General features: G+C 42.0%; 2 long non-coding RNA genes across 2 annotated transcripts; both read left to right on the forward strand.

Moving 5' to 3' along the window:
- Window positions 1–3930: 3930 nt before the first annotated feature.
- On the forward strand, window positions 3931–13449 carry LOC125693500 (uncharacterized). Its single transcript, XR_007377129.1, has 4 exons — window positions 3931–4147; window positions 5520–5591; window positions 6143–6263; window positions 13349–13449. It is a non-coding gene; the product is annotated as an uncharacterized LOC125693500 (long non-coding RNA).
- A 5197-nt stretch (window positions 13450–18646) lies between these two features.
- LOC125694119 (uncharacterized) lies at window positions 18647–21290 on the forward strand. The gene is made up of 2 exons (XR_007377400.1): window positions 18647–18734; window positions 20326–21290. It is a non-coding gene; the product is annotated as an uncharacterized LOC125694119 (long non-coding RNA).
- Window positions 21291–22742: the final 1452 nt, after the last annotated feature.

Below are 22742 nucleotides of genomic sequence, written 5' to 3' on the forward strand. Positions count from 1 at the left end.
ACTTCGGGGTGAAATTGTAGTGCAACGTATGAGCTTTTAATGAAATGACTTGCATTACTTCTAATATGAGTGGAAAAAACCTACACACCGCATGGTAAAGTTTCATTTAATTAACAAATAATTTGTATTAGAATAGAGTTGTCAAATTCTAATTCATCAAACAGGATTCAGCAACGAACTGAAAATGTTTTGAGCACGAACGTTTCCATACTTACACATCTCTAGGCTGGAAACTGCGTCAGTTATTTCTCTGCAAATGCATCAGGTTGGGGCTGGCGCTCACAGGTGCAGGCGTGTTGCAGAACAGCCAGGAGAAGCAGACAACTGATGTGACTGCACATGATATTGTTAATCTGGTATTGTGTTGGATGTGGGCGAAACAGACCGTAGGGGACGAGGTCAGAGAGTTGTTTTAGTTACTTCAAATGAGAAGGAGGTTAATTAATGTTGCTTACGATTCCGTCAGCTCTGTGTGCGTTTCGTGACATGTGTATATATATTTTGTGTGCATCGTTTTCTTTGCCTTGGAGTGAGCCAGCGCCGCTGCTCTCACTGTAATAGCTGAGTGCCTGCAACCATCTTACTTAAAAATAGATTGAAGGCTCGCACCGTTGGGGAGAAGTCGCACAATGGTTGCTGACAGCCCATTGCACACGCTGACCAAGGCGCTGGCTTTAAAACAGTTTGGCTTATAATTATATCTTTACAGCTAACTGGGCTATCCAAATGATTTTCTTCTTTCCCCCTCCCCACATCTACTGACCTGTGGCTAATGAGATTTGTGTTTCGATTAGTTGTAGAACATAAATTAACTAATCAATGAGAATGGATTCGCATCCTTTCTTGTAAAAGAGCTCTGCTGCAGTGATCTGTATTTAATATTCAAATCAATTTCAAATTCTCAGGATGATTCTGCTAATATGGCAGGCTGGGACTCGCCGCATCTGTATCCCCACCGCAGACTGCAGATGGGGGGTGCTTATGGAATCGCTCACTGACCTCCAAAGCCTTCTCTGGTCTCATTGATTTACTGTGTCACTTCATAGTGATGATGAGAAGCTTAGAGGCTGGCGATGAAGCTTGGAAAGTCATGTGGGAGGGCATTTTCCCTTTACTTTAAAGAGCATGTAGACCGAGGATTCACAGGACTTGAAAAATGCTGTTTGTATTTGATATGGAGATTTAGGATCAATATATTCTATATATATATAATGTATTATATTCTAACTCAAATTCCCCCTATACCTGAGATGAGGTTAAGAGATGGCCATCACCAAACCGCAGCGCAAAGTTCTCTCATTTGCTTTCAGGTGCAGAGAACTTTATCTCTTGCCTCGTTGCAGTTGTCTCATCTGTACAATTATCCAGCATCTTGGCAGAAAATGTGAAAATTTGTACAGTGTTCAAAGCATCTGTGGCCTTTATGGTACAAGTTCTGTTAGTACTGAAGCCACAGAAAATTAAATGTTCCCCAAAGAACTTCCAGATGTGTTTTATTCTAATAGGGTCATTATACAGTAAATTAAAAAGCAGGGTAAATGGAACTGTAAAATTTAAATTACTCTAAAACCACATCTCTTTGCTTTGAACATTCATTTGTGGGGTTGCATTTGCAATAAATGTGAATTAGGCAGCTGCAATAACTGTTAATCATATATTTATAAAATAGTAATGAGGAAATGAATAGCAGAGTAAGACAGCTGCACATTTCTCTAATAGTATGTCAACTGTGAACATAATAAGATGTAGAAAATTGTTTGGTGCTATGCTGATAATGCAGCCGAATGTAAGAGATCACTTCAACCTCTTAACTTTACAGGAAATTATATATAAAATCCATAAAAAGCCGTAATAATACATTAGGCCTCTGAATTGCAGTCAATGTTTTTCTTTGCTTTGATTTTTCTGAAATGGGCCATACTTTTCCCAAAGTAATCTGCCAAAGATCACCGGGGCTTTTGTTTCAGGCTGCGCTTTATTCACCATCTTGCAATTTCATTTAAAAGACGGTGCTTCTGAGAGCCCAAAGTGATCTAACTTCCCTCTGGCAGGGGCTGCGGGTCCCCTCCCTCTGCTTGTAGGCTTTCCATCAGCTCTGGGAGCACTGAAGCTCCGAGTCCTGCTGCTTTATCCCCTGCACTCACAGCCCCACGCGAAGCAGAGCGGGAGGTGAAATCAAAACGTGGTAGGCAAATAGATCCATCTTCAAACGTAGGAAAGGGTTGTCGGCGTGGCCTGAGGGCAGCTGGATGAATTCAGGTAAAATTATAAAGGGTTGAAGAGAATTGTAAGAATAAGGGATGCAACCCAAGGATGGGGAACAAATGGGGATGTTTGGCAGCCCTGCTGCTCGCAACCTGCCCTCGTGCCACGGGCTGCTCACTTGTGGTTCTAACCAGCCTTAATTGAATGTTGCAACTGGAATGGGGTGAAGAGGGGAATGAGAAAGCTAACAGGGAAAAAGATTAGGCGAGTGCTGGGCTGCAAGCAGCTTATCGGGCAAGTGGGGAATAGGTGCTAAATGGGTAACAGGGAGGCTGCTGTAAGAAATGCCACTTATCAAAGCATTGGCACTTGGCAAGGAAAAGCAAAGGGAAGGAATGAGGGACCCAATCCCAGCGCTGTGGCAGACACCAGAGGGACTGAGAAGTGGCACAGCTGGCACAGGATGTTAGAGCTGGGCTGCATTGCAGCACGCCCTGACGTGGCTGGCAGAGAGGGATGAGTTTAGTCGTGCTGTTTACTATATGGCATACGTTTTCCTGTGTGATTTTGCTGCAAATGTTTTGTCGTTTCGAATTTTGATTTGCATTTGGGATAACACAGCAAGCTCTCTTTCTATGCTTTCCTCCCTTCCCTTCCCTCCCTCATAATTTTCACATATTAAAAGACTCACAGCCATCTCCAGAGGACCGTAGAGGATGGGGGTCAGCTCTCCTCCAGTCGGGACGACCCTGCCCCTATTTCTGCCTGGGGAAGGACAAGGTGAGAGGTGGGCCGGAGGGGGCAGGAGCAGACATGACCACAAGCTCTCTCAGTGTTTTCTGAAACCTTTGCAGTCACTCCATGGACCTAACCTTTAGCCTTCATCAAGCTGTTGCCTTAATGGACAGGACTTTTTTTTAGCACAAATCTCTTTTGGCCTTCTTAAAGACTACAGAGATATTGTGCAGTGGCCAGAAGGAAGAACAGACGTCCTCGGTGTAACCCCATCAAAAGAAATATTGTTCATAAAGCATCACTGTGTTATCCTGAGTTGTCACAGGCAAAAAGAGATAGAAAGACAGATACAGAAGGAGACACATATACATAGATGAATTTGTCCTGTATAATTTTGGCCTTCCACTCACCAAAACAAAGCGATTGTTGTGTTATTAAATATAAATTAAAGGAAAGCAATGGAAAATGGCTTGTTTTCAAATCTTTTTCTTTTTTTTTTATCCCGTGAAACAGACGATTCAATTTTCTAGGAGAAGCAAAGTTCAAGCTCTCATTTCCCACTGTACATTTCTGTGTTAGTGCCTCACAAAATAGCAGTTCATTTCTGGAAATCCTATTACTGTCCACACTCAAGCAGCAACTTTAACACATACATTGGTTACCTGGCAGCTTCTTCCTACACAACTCCCACCTTGGAGAGTTAAAGCTTGTAGTTTTAAAAGGAAAATTGAAATAGCCCAATTTTGAACAATGCACATTGGAGGGGAAAAAAAAATGAAAGAAGAAAAAGTGCACATGCCACTGTCAGCTACGAGAACCCCATCTTGTCTTACATTGTGATCCCGACAGATACAGAAAGCAGAGCTGTGCATTATCATTATCTTAGAGATGGTGATTTGGTGTGTGGACACTCCACCAAAGATCTAATGCAATCACAAAGTTAAAATATATGGGCTGGAAATACAAATTCATTAGACGTACACAAGAAAGTACGCTGCGGCGGATCTGTCATTTAAATTAGATTGTGACAATTATATGGATAGTCTGGTTGAGATGATATATGAGTTGCTCACTTTATCTATGCCGTGATTTAATTTCTGCCAGAGATGCACTGAGTTAGGACCCCGTCATCCTCTCACCGGACCTACGCTGAACAGAGCTAGGCCCAACCCGCATGCTTCCCGTTAGCAGCTCGAAGGATTTAGAGGTATGTATTTCTGTTTATACACAAACCAACATCTTTTTGTTGCGTGAGAATCCCACTGGAGTTGCTGCAGATCTTTCCACTGAGCTCAGCAGGGCTTGGCCTCCCGTCTCCTGCTGGATGCTCCTCATGTGCAGCAGCATGTTCCGCCACTTGGCTTGCAAGCAGCCCCTGCAGCTCCCTCTGCACAGAACCAGAGCGCCGTGCCCCCAGCACCGTGGGATGGGCATCCTGCTGGGATATCTCTGCCGCCCGCCGCTTCCCAGCGGCAGTTCTTTGTGCTGCAAACAGGGCTGTGTGCACGGAGAGCTTCAGGTAGTGCTGTTTGGGCCAACGGGCGGCTGCAGCATCTGAATGCTGATACAGGTTAAAAAAAAAAAAATAAAAAAATCCCACCACGATTAACGGGGAAAGGTGATTTGATAACTTCTGACAAACGCAGTAAATGCCACTTCTTACAAATGAACGCTAGCGATCAATTTAATTTCTCAAGTAAAATGATTAAATTGCTGTTATTGTGGGATCATTATTTTATTGCTAAAACCTTTTAAAATGTTAATTATTGTGCCCCTTGAAAAGCTTTCATCTTGCCTGACTTTGCTCTGACACAAAAAATGTCTCTGGCTGTGACTTGGAATTGAATGAATGTTCGTGCTTTGCCTTTTCTCTCTCCCTCTCTTTTGCTCCTTTTTTTTTTTTCCTTAACACCTGCAACTATTCTCCTTGGCTGTAATATTTATATGAATTTAACTTTAATTTTTCTCTGCTTTCATCTTCTGAATTAGTCAGTATAAAGCACAGATCACTCCTTCTCTGCTGCTTTCCTGTTTATTTGCTTTAACAATAGATTCATTAACTAGATTTTGGTGCTCAAGCCATGCGGACACATCCATTTCAAAGGAGGCTTTAATGGCATTTCATATTTTTCTACATTAAGGAAGATTAAAGTATATTACAATACCCTTTACTGCTCTATTTTCTTCATTTTAGAAGTGGTCAGTTTTTAAATTTTTTTTCCCCTTTCTTTCATCTGCAGTGTTCAATAAATTGTCCAGGCCTTTCAGATGATAGTTCCAGCAAATTGAGTTCTATATTACAACTCTGAACCATTGTTTAGCCCATCATCAGTCAGATAAAGCACTCCTATTCACACAGGACATCAAAAGAACAAATATATGTTCAAAGTGGCTAAAAAGATTACTGTGACTTAGATATATCATTTCGTTAATTGTTAGTGATTATTCCACTAGTTTAGAGGTGGTAAATTTGCTGACTCTGAGTTCGTGCTTGTGATGTAATCAGAGTGGAATATATAGATACTCACGGCTGTAAATTACACCATTCAAAGAGGGTCACGTCTATCTTTTTCTAATAGCTGGAGGTGGACTAATAGCAACATTTTAATGAGAAGAAAGATGTAGAAGGACATCTTCATTTCACACGAAGGGTATGTGTCAAAGAGCTCCAGGGAATCTTGGCTGGGCTGAACGGGAGGTGATGGCCATGGGTGCCGAGCCAAATTCAGCCCTGGAGCAGCCAGACTGAGTTGGGCTGTACCTGGAGGAATCTGCCCCAGTTGGAATTTAGGCTTTTTGTTGGGTGAGAATAGCTAAAGTTAATGCCAGTTTGATCCTACAGACTGAGGGAGCGGAGGTTCACGTGGTATCTCTGAGCAACCTCTTGTGAAGCAGTGGTGATATGTTAGTGACTCCCACCACCATGGTGTCCAAGTGCCGTGCTGACCTAATGTGTTTGTCATCAGCTCCAAGTACACAGGTAGGGTTTTCAGGCACGGGAGGCAGAGGCACAAAACCTGGGATGCTCCAGGGCACAGAGGATGGTGGTGGAGTCCACATCCCTGCAGGTGTTCCAGAGCCATTGAGATGTGGCACTGACGGACATGGGCAGTGGGCATGGTGAGGGTGGGCTGGGGTTGAGTTTGATGATCTCAGAGGTCTTTTCCAACCTTAATGACTCTATGATTCTATGATTCAATAGAATAGGCGCCTGCCTGGAAGTTTAAGGTCACAGAGAGAGGCTGAAGCAGAGGAGGGGAAAAAAATGCACCTGTCTGAATTGCCAGCCTGCAGACCCAGGCTCCCTCTGCAATCACTGCCACGTAAGTATCTCAGTAAAACCGTGCATATTCACAGGACATAAAGTGAACACACGTAATTCTTTGCAAGGTTCTGCTCTTCAAAGGTAATTTCAGAAATGTTGCCGATGCACAAACTGTAGCATGAGGCGTTGAATTGAATGCAATTGCATGCTGCAATTCTTTTCTCATGTACAATGTCTCTGCATTGGGTACAATGGGGAGGAAATGCTGAGGATGCCTGATCGCGTGTGAGGCTACTGCTGGAAGACAGATTTTACAGCAGAACAATCGCAGGGTGTAGGTTTTAGGCAATAAGCAGGTAGCCTCGTTCTCTCGGAAGAAAAAAGAAAATAATGGAAAACTGTAACATTCATTTGGAGGCCTCAAAGGCATAAAAAACCCAATTCCAACTGTTATAGGTCCCTGCAGGAGTCTACAAAAGAACTAAGCTTTTTAAGTAAGAAAACTAGATTTTGGCCCAGAGGGCCCTGTCATTGCTGCTTAATAGATGAAACTCTTTTGATACAAATGTGCTGTTTACTTCTCAGCTTCAACTTTCATAAAATATAACCTTTTTATGATTTACGACCCCAGAAAAAGTGCAGGATGGATTTTTAGCTCTGAATTGGTTGAATGTCAACAAGAAAAATATAGATAACATATAGAAATAGCAGGGTGTTAATGCCACACAAAATGATGAAATTATTTTTGTTTGGAAAAGTTAAGTTTCTTCTTAAAGTTCCTTGTGAGTGAAACTGAGGGAAGGGTTTGCTGGTGAAACATGGGTAGCTTTGCACAGTGCTTCCTTTTGGCTTCACGATGGCGTTGGTTGGCTTGGAAATTGCTGCTGACACAGTATCCATTCGTTCCTTCAGGAAGGGGTGGACAACGCATTGGGGTTGGTGATCCTCCTGCCATTGCCCCAGATACGAGCAAGCACTCTAGATGTAGGTCTTGAATCATTTGCCCAAATCATTGTATTTTTTCTTCTTGGCAACCATATTCACTGAATCACAGAATCATTAATGTTGGACAAGGCTGCTGGCATCATCAAGTCAACCCATCACTGCCATTCCCACCAGCTATTTCAGTAAACCACATACTGCTCTGATATTAAAATTAAACCCAAACAAATTCTCGATGTTGCAAAATCAAAGGTATGAGAGCTTTAATGCCTGAGACAAGAAGAGTAGTAAAGATGAGGGAATAACCGTCGCTGAGAAGATTGCACATATTTTCATTTTTGTCATTTTCCACTTTGTCTTCTCTCTCTTGCAGGTTCTTTAGCATTAGTGATGTGCCTGTTTTTCAGGTGGCTTTTCTTCATGTTGTTTGTGAAGTTACTGGAAAAAAAAAAAAAAGTTGATTTTTCTGAATGCTTCAGGAAATAGCCTGATCCCAGATAAATTGCCCAGGAAGGCTCTGAAATGACTTAGCCTGCCACAGAGGCAAGGTTGTGAAAATTGAAAAGGTTTTCACTTTTGACTCTTCCAACTATTGCAGAAAGAGATATTTTCTGGTGTATGGTCTCTGAAAACTGTCACTGAGCAAAATTAAAATAACAAAACTATCGGTCTGTGAGCATCACGGGATGCTGCATTGGGGGGTGTGTTAGGCTCAGGGATGGGGGCTGCCAAGAGAGCTCAGCAGCTGCGGGGGTTGTACAAGAAAGGTACACAAATAGTGGGGCTAGAAAACACCTTACTGCACTGATCTGTGTGCTCCTCTCCTGTGTATTGCTGAATTGAAACAGGAAAGATTGAATGAATGGAAAAGTTGTGAGAAGACATGGGGGAAGCAATTTTGCTGATTGAACAGTGATCCATCCTGGAGCAGGAAATCAGAAACAGCCTTCTGAACCCAAACCCTTCTGACTGCTTGACTTTCCTGTAGCTAGTTGAGGTAAGCATTATCAACTGACTCTTCCAAAAGGTTCTCTGTCTTTCCGATGTCCCTCACCTATGCACAGACAAGCCAAGCAGAAAAGGATCTTGGAGATACAAAGTGCAGAAAGCTTTGGATAAAACTAACTCTGAAACATTCAGTTCCATTAGGAATCATGGCATCATAGAATGGTTTGGGTTGAAAGAGAGCTTTAAGATCATCTAGTTCCAGCTCCCTGCTATAGGCAGGGACACCTCCCTCTAGAGCAGGTTGCTCACAGCCCCATCCAGCCTGATCTTGAACATCTCCCTGGTGAGGGCATCCGCAACCTCGCTGGGCAGCCGGTTCCAGTGTCTAATGCTCTTTTTGAACTTGTGACTGTAGCTGTTTTTCATAGATTGGCCTCTTCCTCAAGTGAATATATTAGAGAAAATAAATAGGTATACCTCACTGAAGAGATGTTGGCTACAGTGGATATATTTCTGCACATATCTGTATGTGAATGCTGTGTGCGACAGTTTAAATGGAACAGTCCATCTGATCTGCTCACCTGCCCTTGTTAAATGTACAGCCATATTCATGGGACATTACAGTCAGCAGCAATATGTATGAAATCAGATTGCATTCAACCTGGAAATGACCCACGTTGTGAACTCTACAGGCAATATATTTTCATACATATCAGCCCTGGAGCTGTGAAAACCAGAAGGAGTTCAGCAGCAGGGTGGTTTATACCTGTACGAGTAGGAGAAGGAACACAAAGCTTGTCCCTTCCTCCCACCCTTCCTTAGTCATCTCACTTCTGTGTCTTTTCCCCTTTTTTTTGAGATGGTTTGGGGACTATTTTTGAGAAGCAGTTTTTTAAGGACACGTGTTTTTCTTGAAGTCATGCACACATAAATACACTGGCTGCCCACTGCAAGAATTTACCAATGGATCCAAGTCAGGATCAGATGTCATTCTGAGCATGAACTCAGTTCATCCAGAAGTTACTGGCAGAGGGCAGGACATAAACGCTGTTCATATCCTGTAGCCTGGAATCAGACTGAGTCTGGGTTTCCTTCTCATCCTCATCTCAGGTAACAGCCTCACTTGTAGGTTTGGCGTTTGGAGGATGAATTTGCACGGAGGAGTGGCAGGAAAAGTTACCACCTCTCATGCCATTAGGAATTCATGCATAACTATTTCAGTCATTCCAATTATTCCAATTATTTGAAATCTTTCAGTTATTTTGAATCCTTCCCAAAGTCCTTCCATCATCACAACAGCCAGCTGCTGTACTGGGTGCTGAGATTTATGCCAGAGAGATGTTTCATTTTTCCATCAGCCCCTTTCTTTATTTGCTCTTTTATAGCATTTCTTTCCCCAATTATTCCGAGGTTGCTTTTGATGGGGAAAAAATCTCTGCTTCATAAGACCGCAGCTAAAACCTTACATCCAAATACTGAATGCCAAATGGCAAATCTGGTGGTGTGATCCATCAGTTCTAGGAGCAATCATTTTACTTGGAGGGCTCATTTAGCTGCAGGCAGCGTGGTTATGTCCTGCTTGATAGCCTTTGGGTAAAGTGAATTTACTTTACTCACCTACTTTGAAGACTAGAAATATGGTGCTGTTTCATTCTCAGGTAGAAAAGCAAAGAACTGTTCAGATATTCTCTTGAAGCTGTCCTGAAAAGTGGTTCGTAATGACAGAATCATAAAGGTCATGTGCTATTTTCTTTCCATAAATCTGGCAGTGGAAACATTATGGGTTTTCCTGGTCTTTATCCTCCCTTTCAGTGTGATGAAGGTGTCTGATTCTCTTTGGCTCCTGTGAGATTCTGAAGGTTGGAAATTAAGTGCAGAGCACAGATGAGTTCTGCTGCACCTCCGCGTCATTAGGGGCCATTGCAATTCCAATGGGCCCAGTGCTGGGAATAATAACTGACAGGACTCTAGATTTGTTCATTGCCCACAAAAGATTCTCACAGCCCCCTGGAAAGGGTTCCTTATGCTGCAGGAATTAGAAGGGTGGCAAATCTTCTTGTAGCATCAAAACCCTGGGAAATCCCATAATCTGTTCCCACAGAGGCACTGGAAGGCACTGAAATGAAGTCAAAGGAGAAGACACTCAGTGGCAGGGCAACCATTTCATCTCACATCTGTAGACCATATACTATTCCGCAGCCATTTGGTGTGGGTCTCTTTGGACGTGAAAGGAGGACTGCATATGGAAAATATGTACAGGAACTGAAAGCCCAACCTTGAGCACCACACCTACATCAGCTAAGTCCACCTGAACTGCTGTCTGGGCTCAGCAACTGGAGTAAGATATATGCTGACACAGCTGTATGGCTGTGGATCAACTCAAGGGGTAAGCAGTGGAGACTGTCTCTGTTTGCTCTTAGACCACTTTGCCTCGAAAAAGGAAAAGAAAATGAACCGACGGCTTGGAAAATATCGCTCTTTGTCAAAAGTCCATGCAAAGCAAATTGAGCTCCTTGTTAGGGAATAATGCATCTTTTTTTCCTCAGCTTAGAGCTGTATTTTTTTTAATAACGAGAGCTGGCGTGTGCAAAGGGTGGGGTTTGAATTTCATGTGTGGTAATGATCCCTCAGTAACTCCCAGGTTCTGTACTTCAACACTTCGCTCAGAGCCTCTTCTTGCAGTGTAGCATCATGTGCTCCCAGGAGGAGCTGGAAGGAGAGACTGGCGTGGTGTGGAGGAGAACCCTGGAGAATTGGCTGTTCTGCAAGAGCTGCTCGGGATTAGTTCTCCAGACAGACAATTTCTAAATCTGGTTTGCCCTGAGTGTTGAGACAACGTTTGTGGCTGGTTGTGTAGATGTGAATGAGTGTGAGTAAATGGCTCTTGGCAGGCAGACAGGCGCAGTCGTTTCTCCCAGACAAAAACCTGGCCAGCAGCTAGGTTGCTTCATATGGCCATGACTCTGAGGTCTGCCAGATTTGTAATCCTATTGGTCAGAAACGGAACTGGAGCATTAATTAAAGGTGGTAACTGTGAATGACCCTATAAAATACAGCATGTGTTTGCATTTCAGGACCATCCTTTTTCCTTTGTTTAAATTTGTGGCCTGGTTACAAGTCAATTTGGCTTGATGTCCTGTTGATTCGACTCCTTCTGTGATCCAAGTCGGCATCCCCGTTATTCACATGGACCTGGTTGATGACAAGAAACTAAATTAATCTGGAATCAAGTAACGGTGCAAAGAGTTGAATGTTTTGTTTTTAGAGCAGGTGATCTATCATCGAATCTAGTTCTTGTTTTCTCTGTTTCTCACTGGTCCAACTGTGTCATGTTCATGTTCTTGACACACTTATGCTGTCCGATGCTCTGTTTCTTTGCTTGAGTTATCATTCATGCCTGAGGGTGCATAGTTCTGTAAAAGATGTATTTTTTGACTCAGTGGTATGGAATGTATAATCTGCATTGCTCTCTGTAAATAAGTGTTTAGTGATATAAGGGAAGAACCTAAATTCTTGGAAAAAATGATGTGTTATGGTCATTCCCAAAGGAGTCACACTTATTTAATACCAACAGCAAATTCAGTCTTTTTTTCATGACTGCTTTTGAGTCGTAGCAAACAAATCCCAAACTATTTACTAATTGAGCAAATCCAGATGAACTGCATAATCTATCTGTGGGTTTTGCCTGGTCTGGCTTTATGTTCTTGGTGATCAACCAAGTCACCGGGTTCCAGGACAGGTTTTGGTGATGCTGTAGATACTGTTTGTCATCTACAGTTTGTAGATACTGAAATCAGTGCCACTGTCAGATTGGCCATGAAGCCAAAGGTGTATCTAGATACATTTCCTTAAATATTTCTCCACATTTGTAATAATTAAATTATCCTTTAGCATGAGATCACTGCTAAGGCTTTTTTTTTTTCTCTGAAATTGGTATCACCTGGTGTCACTAATTGACATTTTAACAAAGACAGCATGGATGGGTGCAACTCCACTCCAAAGCTGTAAGTGCCAGCACGCCCTGCTTATCCTGGCTAATGGAATCAAGAACAAGTTTTGGCACAGCAATAACTGTTTAAGCCTCACCAGTTTGTCTGTAGCTCCACTTCAGTGCATGGGGCTTTAGTAAATCAGATTAAATTGTCAATGGCTTACAGATTCCTCCCTTTTCTTTGCAGCAATATCCTGGAAATGTTCTATTTATTTTAAGAAATTCTGAAGCTCCTTATAGAGCAGCTGACAAAGCTGCTATTGCAAATAAGACAAACACCCTACTCTGAATATGTCCAGTTCTCTTCCACCCCTGTTCCTTCCTGTTGGATGACACCTACAGTCATTTGCAAACATGAGTAACATATCCTGCATACGTTTACTCTTCCTTACAAGCATTTGCAGTTAGAGGTTGAGTTACTTCAGCTCACAGTGTTATTGTTCTGTCTGCATGGAAGCGCTGCAGTGTGAACCAGAATCTGGGCCTTGAAGTAGAAACAATATATATATAAAGGAAATGCTGAGAAGAGTAATAAAGAGCAATCTTCCTCTGAGTAAATAAAAATTACAAACAGAAACAATAATCAATATATTTTACAGTTCAAGAGTTCAGCACATGCTGTTGCAGTACAGTACAATGGATAGGCGGCATCCATGGATTATGAATTCCCACGTTTATGTGGGAACAGAAGTAAATAACTGAAACAAGAGTCATGTTGCAAGAATGTAAAACCAAGCTGGACTTAATGGTGTGCTATATTTAAAAGAGTGATGTGGTCCAAGGAGTGTTCACTTTATCTTTTCCTTCAAGCCTGGCTGCCTGCAACCTGCCAGGACGAACTAATTCAAAAGAAACCATTTTTCTCTATTTCAATCACCAATGAAATGCAGTATGCATTGCACTTTGTTGCCCTGAATCGTGGAGCCTGACATTACTGAACAGCAAAGTCAGGAAGGGCATGGCGTTACAGACGTCAATATGCAACAGTCCTCTTCCAGTTGGACGGCCATTGCTTGGATCAGGTATAGTGGAACAGTTGAGGACTACAGTGATGCTGTGTACTCTTCCAGTCTTTTTTTTAGGTGGGAGCAGATGGCTGAAAGCTTCATACTGTGATATAAAATCTTTTAGCTTTGTGAGTCAGTTGCGGAAGTACTGTCAGAAACTTGTACTTAGATCATCTATCCAAAGGAGATTTTGTGTAAGCTTCAGCACCTCTCCTCTCCCAACTTGCTCTCACCCTTTCCCTTCTTTCCCTGCAGTGTTCCATGAGGTACTGATCTCCAGTGCTGGTTCTTTTGTTGCTCCCTTCCTGTGAGGAACAGAGGAATCAGTGAATCTTCCAAGTGAGAAGGAACTTCCCGAGGGCTTCAAGTGGTGTAAGTGGCTTCTGATCTCATAGAGTCATAGAATCATTCGGGTTGGAAAAGCTTTCTCAGATCCCCAAGCCCAACCCACCCCCACCATGCCCACTGCCCACGTCCCTCAGTGCCACATCTCCACAGTGCTGGAACACCTCCAGGGACAGTGACCCCACCACCTCCTTGGGCAGAGACAGTGCCTCACCACTCATTTAAAGTTTCCTAATATCCAACCTGAGCTGCCAGAAAACATCTTGGTTAGGCCAAGTGCAAATTGTCTACTCGTGCCCAAGAGGAAGCTAGGTGAATTTGTCCTAGATGCCATTTGGGAAGCAAGGGAAGTGAGCGGTGGGCTGCCCTGCTACTTCACTGCAGTCAGGAGCAAACATTCAACCCTATTTTGACCTGGAGAGGCTGGTCGCTAAGCCTGGCCTTTGCACAACTGAAGATCTCATTAACACAGGTCTGCAAGTGGCTTTTGAGAGAAAAAGATGGAATCCTGGCTTGGCTAAAATGTTCCTGTTGCTTGGTTCCATTTTGCTCTAGCTGATGGCCTTGTTCCAAACTGGGGTGTCTTCATGCATAATGTGGATTCTGATTTGATGATGGCCCATTTTCCAGGTTAGTATATGTTTTATCCAATAAAGACTATATCTTCACACACATTAAGGGTTTAGGCTTGTACATCTTGTCGATGTGATAATGTAGTCCTGGAAATTGTATATGAAAAAAAAAAATTCTGACATAGACGTTCTTTCTAAAACCTATATTAAAAAAGCTATAATTTAGAAAAGTAGTTCTTGCAATGTCACTAAAGAATGAACAATTTGGAATAAAAAACACAAAAAGGATAAATTTTGAGTGCTTGGCATTGTCAGACAAATACCATTCCTATAATCTTCATCAAAATCAATCTTACACAGATAGTAACAGTTGTGCCCTTGTTCTAATATAGTAGAGCCATTTTGTTAATTTCCCTGTATTTTGCGAAGTGCATGGAAAATACATTTTATGAGCAGGTGCTCTCTTACTTTATATAGGAAGTATTAAATTTGATACCACTTTCCTTTAATAAGACCAGATAATGGCACAAAATCTGAATCTATTATCACAAGGAAGAAAGTAACAAGGACAGAAAATGAAACAAATGTAATTTTTTCTTATTACAACACTCACATTTCAAACTTGTGGAGTGTCTGTGCTTTACTTTGTAATAACTACCGTGACTGCATAATGCTAGGATAGATATTGTTTAAAAAATCACCCATAGCCTATTCAGGGCTGTGTCTTTGTGTGCTCGTGGTAGCCCGTCTCTTTAAGTATGTTGAGTTGAACAACTACCCAGCAGGTGAAAAAAACGTTCTGCTACTAGCACAGTGCAGTACTTCATTAGATGGTTACCAAATAATCCTATGGAGCGGTGAGAAAGGAATGCATTTCTACCTACTGGCAGATGTCTTTCCAAAGTGCAAGGTGTTGCTATTGCGTGGGTATAGGATGATGTCTCCAATGAAACTACTTGCATTTTCCCTGCTTTGCCCCTCTTCCTCAGCGGCTGTAATATGCTATGAAAAGCAGCCAGCAGAACTAACACGAACAGCATAGTAAACATGCAGGCAATGATTTTTTTTTTTCCAGTGCATACAGTATCAGCCATTAGCCTGCAAGCAATGATGCTGCATTCGTATTTAGGGTAATTTTCACACTAATATGGCATATAGAAGCCAGATCCCTCACCAGACCGAAAGTGGTTTAATGGCCGAGCTCATGCAAGGGGAAGGGCTCTGACGTTGATCAGCAGATTCTGTGGTCAAAGTGACACAGATTTGTATTTTATAATTTTAATGGGAAAATAACAAAGCTCCTTTGTCTGTTGAAGTGGGAGAAAGTTACGTGACATTTAAAACAACAGAAAAAGTGCATCGTGTTTTGTGCATAACATTTACAGCTGTGCACCAAGAATTTCTGCTCCGTAGTTGCACAACGTTCTTTGTTCTTTCATTTTATATTCCTAGGAAGAAATCAATAAATATATTAATGAAAATGATAAAAGGTATAATTGGCTCCTGGAATTTGTGTTTGTGCTTATAGAATTTGCTATAGAGTCTCTCTGTGCTCACACTTTATTTCTCAGTGGAGTGAACTGTCCCCGTGTTTGCCAGTGCAAAGGCTGCTGGATGGTCTACGGGTTTGGTTGAGAGCCAGATAAACCCTCTGCAGCAACACAGCCCCGTGGAAAGCAAGTCCTGGTGGTTTCACCCCACTACTAATTGCTAGACTTCTCAAATCAGTCTTGAGGGTACCTGAATACAGCCGCTGGCTGCAGCAAAAATGTTCCCCTTCATCTGCCCGCCTTCACATTGGCACAGCACTGACATCCAGTCTCCTCAACAAAGGAAAGTTGGCTGCCCTGAAGCTGTAGGAACCTCAGCCCTGTTAGACAGACGTCCAAGTGTTCAAACCCGCCGTCTTTCTGTAACCAGAAATCAATTAAGAAATGTGGGAAACAAAAAATTGTGCCCGTGCTGAGAACTTCATAAATAAAATTTTACCCATTAGGAAATTTGGTCTGAGTTATTACCTCTCAAAAAACCAGCATTCGTAATGGGAATTCTGACAGAGCCCTCAGTACAGCTGTGAGAGTGGCACAGCTATAATTAACGCTGCCTTCAGATGCCTTCCATTAATATTTTAAGGACTTTTAATTAAAATAATTGTATTAGTTTATGAAAAATACTCTCTCCTTCAAGTTGTTTAATACAGAGAATATTCCAAACGCTCTCCATTATTTTTCTTTTTTTCTTTTCTTTTTTTTTTTTCTTTTCCTTCTAATCCCCATCTGTAATGACAGGTTCTTCCTTCCCTCCACTTTCGGTTGTTGCTCCCCACAGTTCCTCCCCAGGCCCTCAGACCTGGAGCTCTGGCCAGGAGCAGGCTCTTTCTTCTCCACTTCTTTGGCCATGTTCCCTGGCTCACGTGCCCTGTCAAAGTATTAGATCTGCAGAATACAGCCACGTGAAGATATTGTGTCTTAAATATTTCCCAGCCATTTCTTACCTGTCAATCTATGAAAGCCATTATTTTCAGCTTGATATGTGTCATTTTTACTAATTCAAACGGAACTCAGAATACACCTTTAATATTTCACTCATAAACAAGGCCTTCAGCAACAGCAATTGATCATCTTCGGTGCAAATGAAAAGAAGAGAAGCTGTGAGAAGTGATATTTTGTTTTGGAAGAATAGGTTGGTGCAGCCAGAGTCTTCAGAAACTCTGTGTTTGACTTTTCAGTATATCACTAAAACTGCACTGAAATAACATTGCACTCCTGGCAGGTAGGTGGGCAAGTGAAATGGTCACAGGCCCGTAATAAATGACACCGGAATACAATACATCTATTTCTCATATACCTACAAACCGTACCTTTTCTCGCAGAGATAATACTTCAGTGTATGATAATTTATTGGGAGACGGCACGTCTGGTACAGAGAACTATTTGTACACAAGGAAAAGCCCGGCGTGAATAATTCAGCCAACCGCCACACGCTGATATAAAGCAGAATCTGCCATCCAAAACAAATGAGACCCCAAACAGATGCTTCTATTGACTTATACTTGAATTCATTTCATCTTTATTTTATTTCAACTCTGCCTTAATTTTAATTTTTTATTTTTTGTAGTCCTCTGTCCGGCGTATGACACGGGTAACTTCTGAGCAGGCTCATCATTTGAATAATCAGCCATTTAGTGACATGCCTAGTCCTGTTTAATGACTGAATCTGTAAAAGTATGACCTCAAGCACTGGTTAACTTTAAAATAGCTGTGCCCACTGCATGACATAGCCAACAGGAAGCCATTAGAGCTCCAGCAATTACCATTTACATCCATCGACGAAGTCCCTATTTTATTTTAATCTGCTTAAGTACATTTTCTGCACGAGGTTAAAATATAAATCCCTTCTCCTGAACAAGACTGGTTTTCTGGCTGACTTGAGAGCACAATTTACAACTGATTTAATTTGTTCTTCACAAACATTCCTAATGACATTACCCTGGTGCATATACTGACTGCCTCCTCTTATTCCATTAACTCCCAAATCGGGTTTAAAGACCATATTGATGCTAGATGTTATTATGGGTGATTATCAAAACAACAGACAATGGGGCAAAGTGTTTACTAACTGGTTTATATATAATTTCTGTAATAACTACAACAGATGGTAATGCTACAAACAATAAATCAAGCTTTTCACTGCTGAAATAAATTGGCAGCCTGCAGTACAGAAATGCTGTATGTAACTATATACAGATGCTTCAGTCATCAACTGTATTGTTCATCTTATTAGAAAATGGGTCTGTTACTGCTATTACAGGAAATCTTTCCATTTGCAATTACAAATGTATATTTTCAATTAAAATTGTTTTTAACTGCCAAACTGGTTTAAGTATACTTTAACCTTTAATTACAAATAGAGTTATCACGTACTGCCAAGCCCGTTTGAGGCATTTGTTTGTGTCTGTGGAAGTTCCTCCTCAAATTGGGTTTTCACTCCATAAATATAACTCTGCCCTTCAAGAATCCTTCGGCCAACAGGCATTTGCAGTAACCTTAGGAAGTTAATTCAATCGTAGCTGTATAAAAGGATGTTTTATCCGACAATGCTTAAAACAGTATGAAACCTGCAATTAATTCCATTCACTTTTGTTTGTAGTGATTTATCAAAACATTTCTCTCCGTACAGCGCCTCCCATCCAGGTCCTTTGTGGGAATCAAGACTCATGGCACCATCTCCCCGCGTTTGGGAGCTCCTGGGCCATCCACTGGCAATCCTGGGGGAAAAAACATCCCTCAGCTGCTCTTCCACTGCCTTTGGGATGGAAACATTTCTCCCCAGGTTAGGAGCAAACAATACTGGGTTTTGGGGAGCTGCAGCATTTCTGTTATGAAATGCAGGGATGTTTATCCATTTGGAAGACCAGAAATGAGGATTTTATTACATATCCTTCCCCTTTTTACGGCTCCTTTGAATTGATACTCTCGTTAAGGTGAGGCCATGTGTAACTGTTGAGTCACAGCCTGAACCACTGATTGAGCACCTGGGGAAAGGACCTGGTCAGCCCTGGGAGCACAGGTGAAGGCAATTCAGCTGTGTGACCAGAAGGGGTGGAGCCTGGCTGCACCTCTCTTAGACCCCATTTAAGGGCTGAGTGGCAGTGGGGAGGGTTCCCTGGTTGGAGATCTCTCATTTGCAGAATCTTTCCTGGGAGCCTAGATCTTCAGAGACAGGTGAGCACTTTCCTTTTTTTTCTTTTCTTTTGTTCCCCCCCCCCCCCCCCCCCCCCCCTTTGGAATACTATCCTGTGCAACACCATAAAAGGGAGATGAAAATAGGGGGAGCACAATGTTTTCACAAGCAAGTTTGCAGCTTTGTTGTTTTTCAAAGTGACTGAGGCCTGTGCCCTACACGTGCTTCATTTACACCAATTTCTAACTTGGCTTTGGTAACATCCACTGCTGAGAGCGTGATCCTGAAAATTCTTCTGAGTACCTTCCTGAATTTTGAGGAGCTCACTTCCCTTTACAGACTCTAATCCTAACCCTGATCTCAGTGTGTCTTTGTGCAATGAGAGCCAAATACCAGCTTTGCACAGGTGTTTGAGGCCCTCATGCATGAAGTAATCCTTTAAGAAAATTTGAGTGTTAGAGAAATGTGATGCATCTCCAAGAGATGTGTGGTCTTGTGAGGTATGAAAAAAAAAAAAAAAACAGACAAACCAAAAAGCTGGAAAATGAACTATTTTGAAGAAAGGATCAAAACTAAACACCAGTTTTTGACATGAAATAGTCAACATTCAAAACCAAGACAGAGTTTGTAAGTAGCCTGGAAAAGCCCAAGCATCATGGTGCACGTTTGTGCTTAGATAGGAGAGATGGAAATGTCTTTGGTAACTTCACCTTTTAAGGCTTCTTTAACAGTGTCCCATGCTCACGTTCTTGGGACAGAGCCTTGGCCTCCAGTGGTGGCCAGCACTGGAGTGGCATCCTCCACTGGATGGATGCACCCAGCACACCTCTTCTGCAAATCCACACATCGATGCACTGCACACATGCAGCTGACATTATGAATCAGATCTGAGGTATATAATAAAGATTAAAAAATACGTTCCCAGCATTATAGCGAAGTTTAATTACAGTCCTGCAAAGGTGCAATCTGATTATTTGCTAATTGCCTTTCCATATTTTTTCAGGGCCTCATAAAGCAACAGGGATACTAAAGAGCAAACAGTGCTTTAAGGCCACGGTAGAATGTGACAACAGTGATAGATATGCTAATTTCTTCATTCACTCCACTTCACTTCTTTTATTCTTTCCAATTAAAGCAAATGCTACTGAAACTGTAATTAAGCTAGTGCCTCAGCCCTGATTGCCTGCTGTTTTAATGAAACCCTATTGATTTTTCTTTTATTTCTAATGGCCACACATTGCGTTCAATGGTCAAACGCATGGATGTCACAATGTGCGGCCAAACTCGGTTATTGTTCTCTAAAAGGGTGGCCTTATCAGAAAGAATATCAAAGGAGCTGTTGTGTGGGGTCTCTGTAGTTTTTCCACTGTCTGCCTGAAGAGATTCACTTTGAGGAAATATATTACCATTAAAAAGAGATGAGATGCATTTGGTAGAGAATAAAAATTGCCATCGGTCTCCTGCAGTTGCCATAAGTTGCACATAGGTGTAGTTTACTCAAGAGTCTCAGTATTACTCTTAAGTTTTAATTGTTTTATTTAGAAGCAAACAATCAAATAAGCAGAGCTGTTCAGAAGAGAACTTTAATGGGGTATCATTTTTGGTGACTTTGTATGCATAATTTTGTCCCAGCATGCAGAAATCAGTGTTGGTACTCTCACTGCTAACAGTGCCTGACCTTATAGCATACAGCAGCAGAAACTGTCCGTGTGCTCCAGACACAGCTACCAGGATACTGAAGACACTGAGTGACAAAACATGAATATAACTGACTCCATTCCCATTTTGCTTGAGAAAACATGTGTTAATAAGGCATCGTGGTTTTCTACTGTTCCTTACCTAAAAACATTTCTCTTACGACTGCTGTGGAAGATAAACATTAATCATGTTCAGGGCGCACAGAGTCAGCAGCCAGTTGCCAATGCCCAAACCATTCATGTGTTGTAGCCCTGACTGATCCTGTGTGTGCCAAAATGCTGGGCTTGTGTGGGGCTTAATGCTTTCTCTGCTCCTGATGTGCATGTTCTATGGACTGGGGATGTCTGTCTTGGTTCTGAGGCCCACGCTGGAATCCATCATTAAGATCTTCACTGGGAAATTGTGAAACACTGTGTACTGGTAGTGTACACAAAAAAAACCATGGCAAATTTTACCTTAGTGCAACTTGTTAAAAATAATTAAGCAACAAAAACAACCCTCCCCTCAACAAACAATAAAAATCTACACCATCTATAAATCTAAGAGAATATGATTCCTTGGATGAGACCCATGTGAAGGATGAAACCAATATTTAGGATCAAGAAACAGATTGAGGCAAAGCTCCTTTCTCAGTGCTTATTCGCTGCCCAAGCCGTGTGCGTTCCCCTGAGTGGACAGCAGTGGATCCTATTTCCAAGGCTCACGTCAACATGGAGTTCTTATCAAGCTGACCTGACCATACTGTCAAAGCCCCACCGGTACGATCTCTGTGACGTGCACCAAAATGAGCAGGATGGGATGGAGCAGTGCAAGAGGAGGCTTTGGTCCTGCAGCTGGAGGTCAACCAAATGCAGGCAGCACAACCAACCCCAGTTCAGTGTCTCTGTGTGCTTACGCCTCCTGCACAGAGGGCAACCTGAGTTGAGATGAATTGTCCTCACCCATCTGCCTGTTGTTGAGTGCTGCAGGTTGTACAAAAAATCCGCCCTCAGCGCTAAGCTCGCCTTTGGCAATTAGAAAAATACACAGACGAAGGCTTTTGTTGATAGAGTTGCCTTCCCAATATTGGCTCCATCTTGCAGAAAGCTCAGGTCTTTGCCGCAGCACAATTTCAGGTGAGGAAACAGCACACGTGAACAGGAAGACACATTGCCGTCTTCCCAACATTAACCCAGAAGCCCTGCCTGCCTTATTTTCCAGCCTTCCCCACCGCAGTTCTGAATCACCTTCTGTTTGTGACCACTGAATGCTAAATACGCTTTTATTTCACCTGTAGGCACTAAATTTTTCAAAAGCCTCCCGCTACTATTAGCCTGCCAGCAAACCGGGAACATCAGCTCTTTTTAATTAGATTTTCTAACCATGATGTTCGTTCAACAAGGGATAAATTCCCTTTAGTGGAAGTTGTGGATTACGCTTGGACTTGTTAGCTCCGGAGAAGTGAAAATAATAAATAAATTCTGCCAGGGAAAAGCTAACTGCAGGAATAGGACAAAATAAGGTGCCATCATGTCACTGCTCAGCCCCGTCAACCGGAGCGCTAATCAGGACAGAATTAAAAACGCATTTTCTCCCAAGATGTTTCACAGCCAAACCGGTTAAATACAGATTTTAACAAAATTGAAAGCATATTATACGGAGATTTGTGGTTTCCAGCTCTGTGAGTGAGTGCTAAAAGTGTGATGAAATAACAAAATTGCAGCCTAATAATCTATAGAATAATATTGTCAACTAATGGATTATAATAAAATAAAAGCTATTATTAGGGTAAAACATTATAACAAAAAAAAAAAAAAAAAAAAAAAAATCCAACTTTTATTTGTAGCACCTCCCCCTTAATGGTTTCAAGCATTTTGAAAGGTAATTTAAACAAGTACATTGTGTCCTTATTGAAACTGTTTCATCTCGCTAGCTGCTGAAAATGGCTTTAACCATCTCCCTGAACAAAAGCTCGCTAATAAGACAACAAAAAGCCTACAAAAGCACTGGCTCAGCATCACTGCAGAAAGGCAACTAAAGGCAGCCTGCAAATGGTCTGTTTCTTTTTTCTTGCATGTAATTAGATGAATTAAAAGGACAAAGTAGTTAATGTTACTGTTGTCCGAGGCCCCCGGTTCTTTTCATACTGTCCGCTCTAGACAAGAGCCTGTGGCTCTCGCTTCAGCAATGCGGTGAAGAATGTTGGCAATAAGTAAAATTAACAAGCTTAATCTGTGAAGAATCTGGTCTGAGTCATAGATGAAATGTATCTCTAGCAACGAAAGGCTAGTAATTCCTGGTCTCCTTTTATATGCCTAATAAAACTTACAATAAATTAACTGCATTTTAGTTTGCAGCGCCGGCTCTATTAA

This window comes from Lagopus muta, chromosome 5 (assembly GCF_023343835.1).
Source record: "Lagopus muta isolate bLagMut1 chromosome 5, bLagMut1 primary, whole genome shotgun sequence".
NCBI classification, from domain to species: domain Eukaryota; kingdom Metazoa; phylum Chordata; class Aves; order Galliformes; family Phasianidae; genus Lagopus; species Lagopus muta.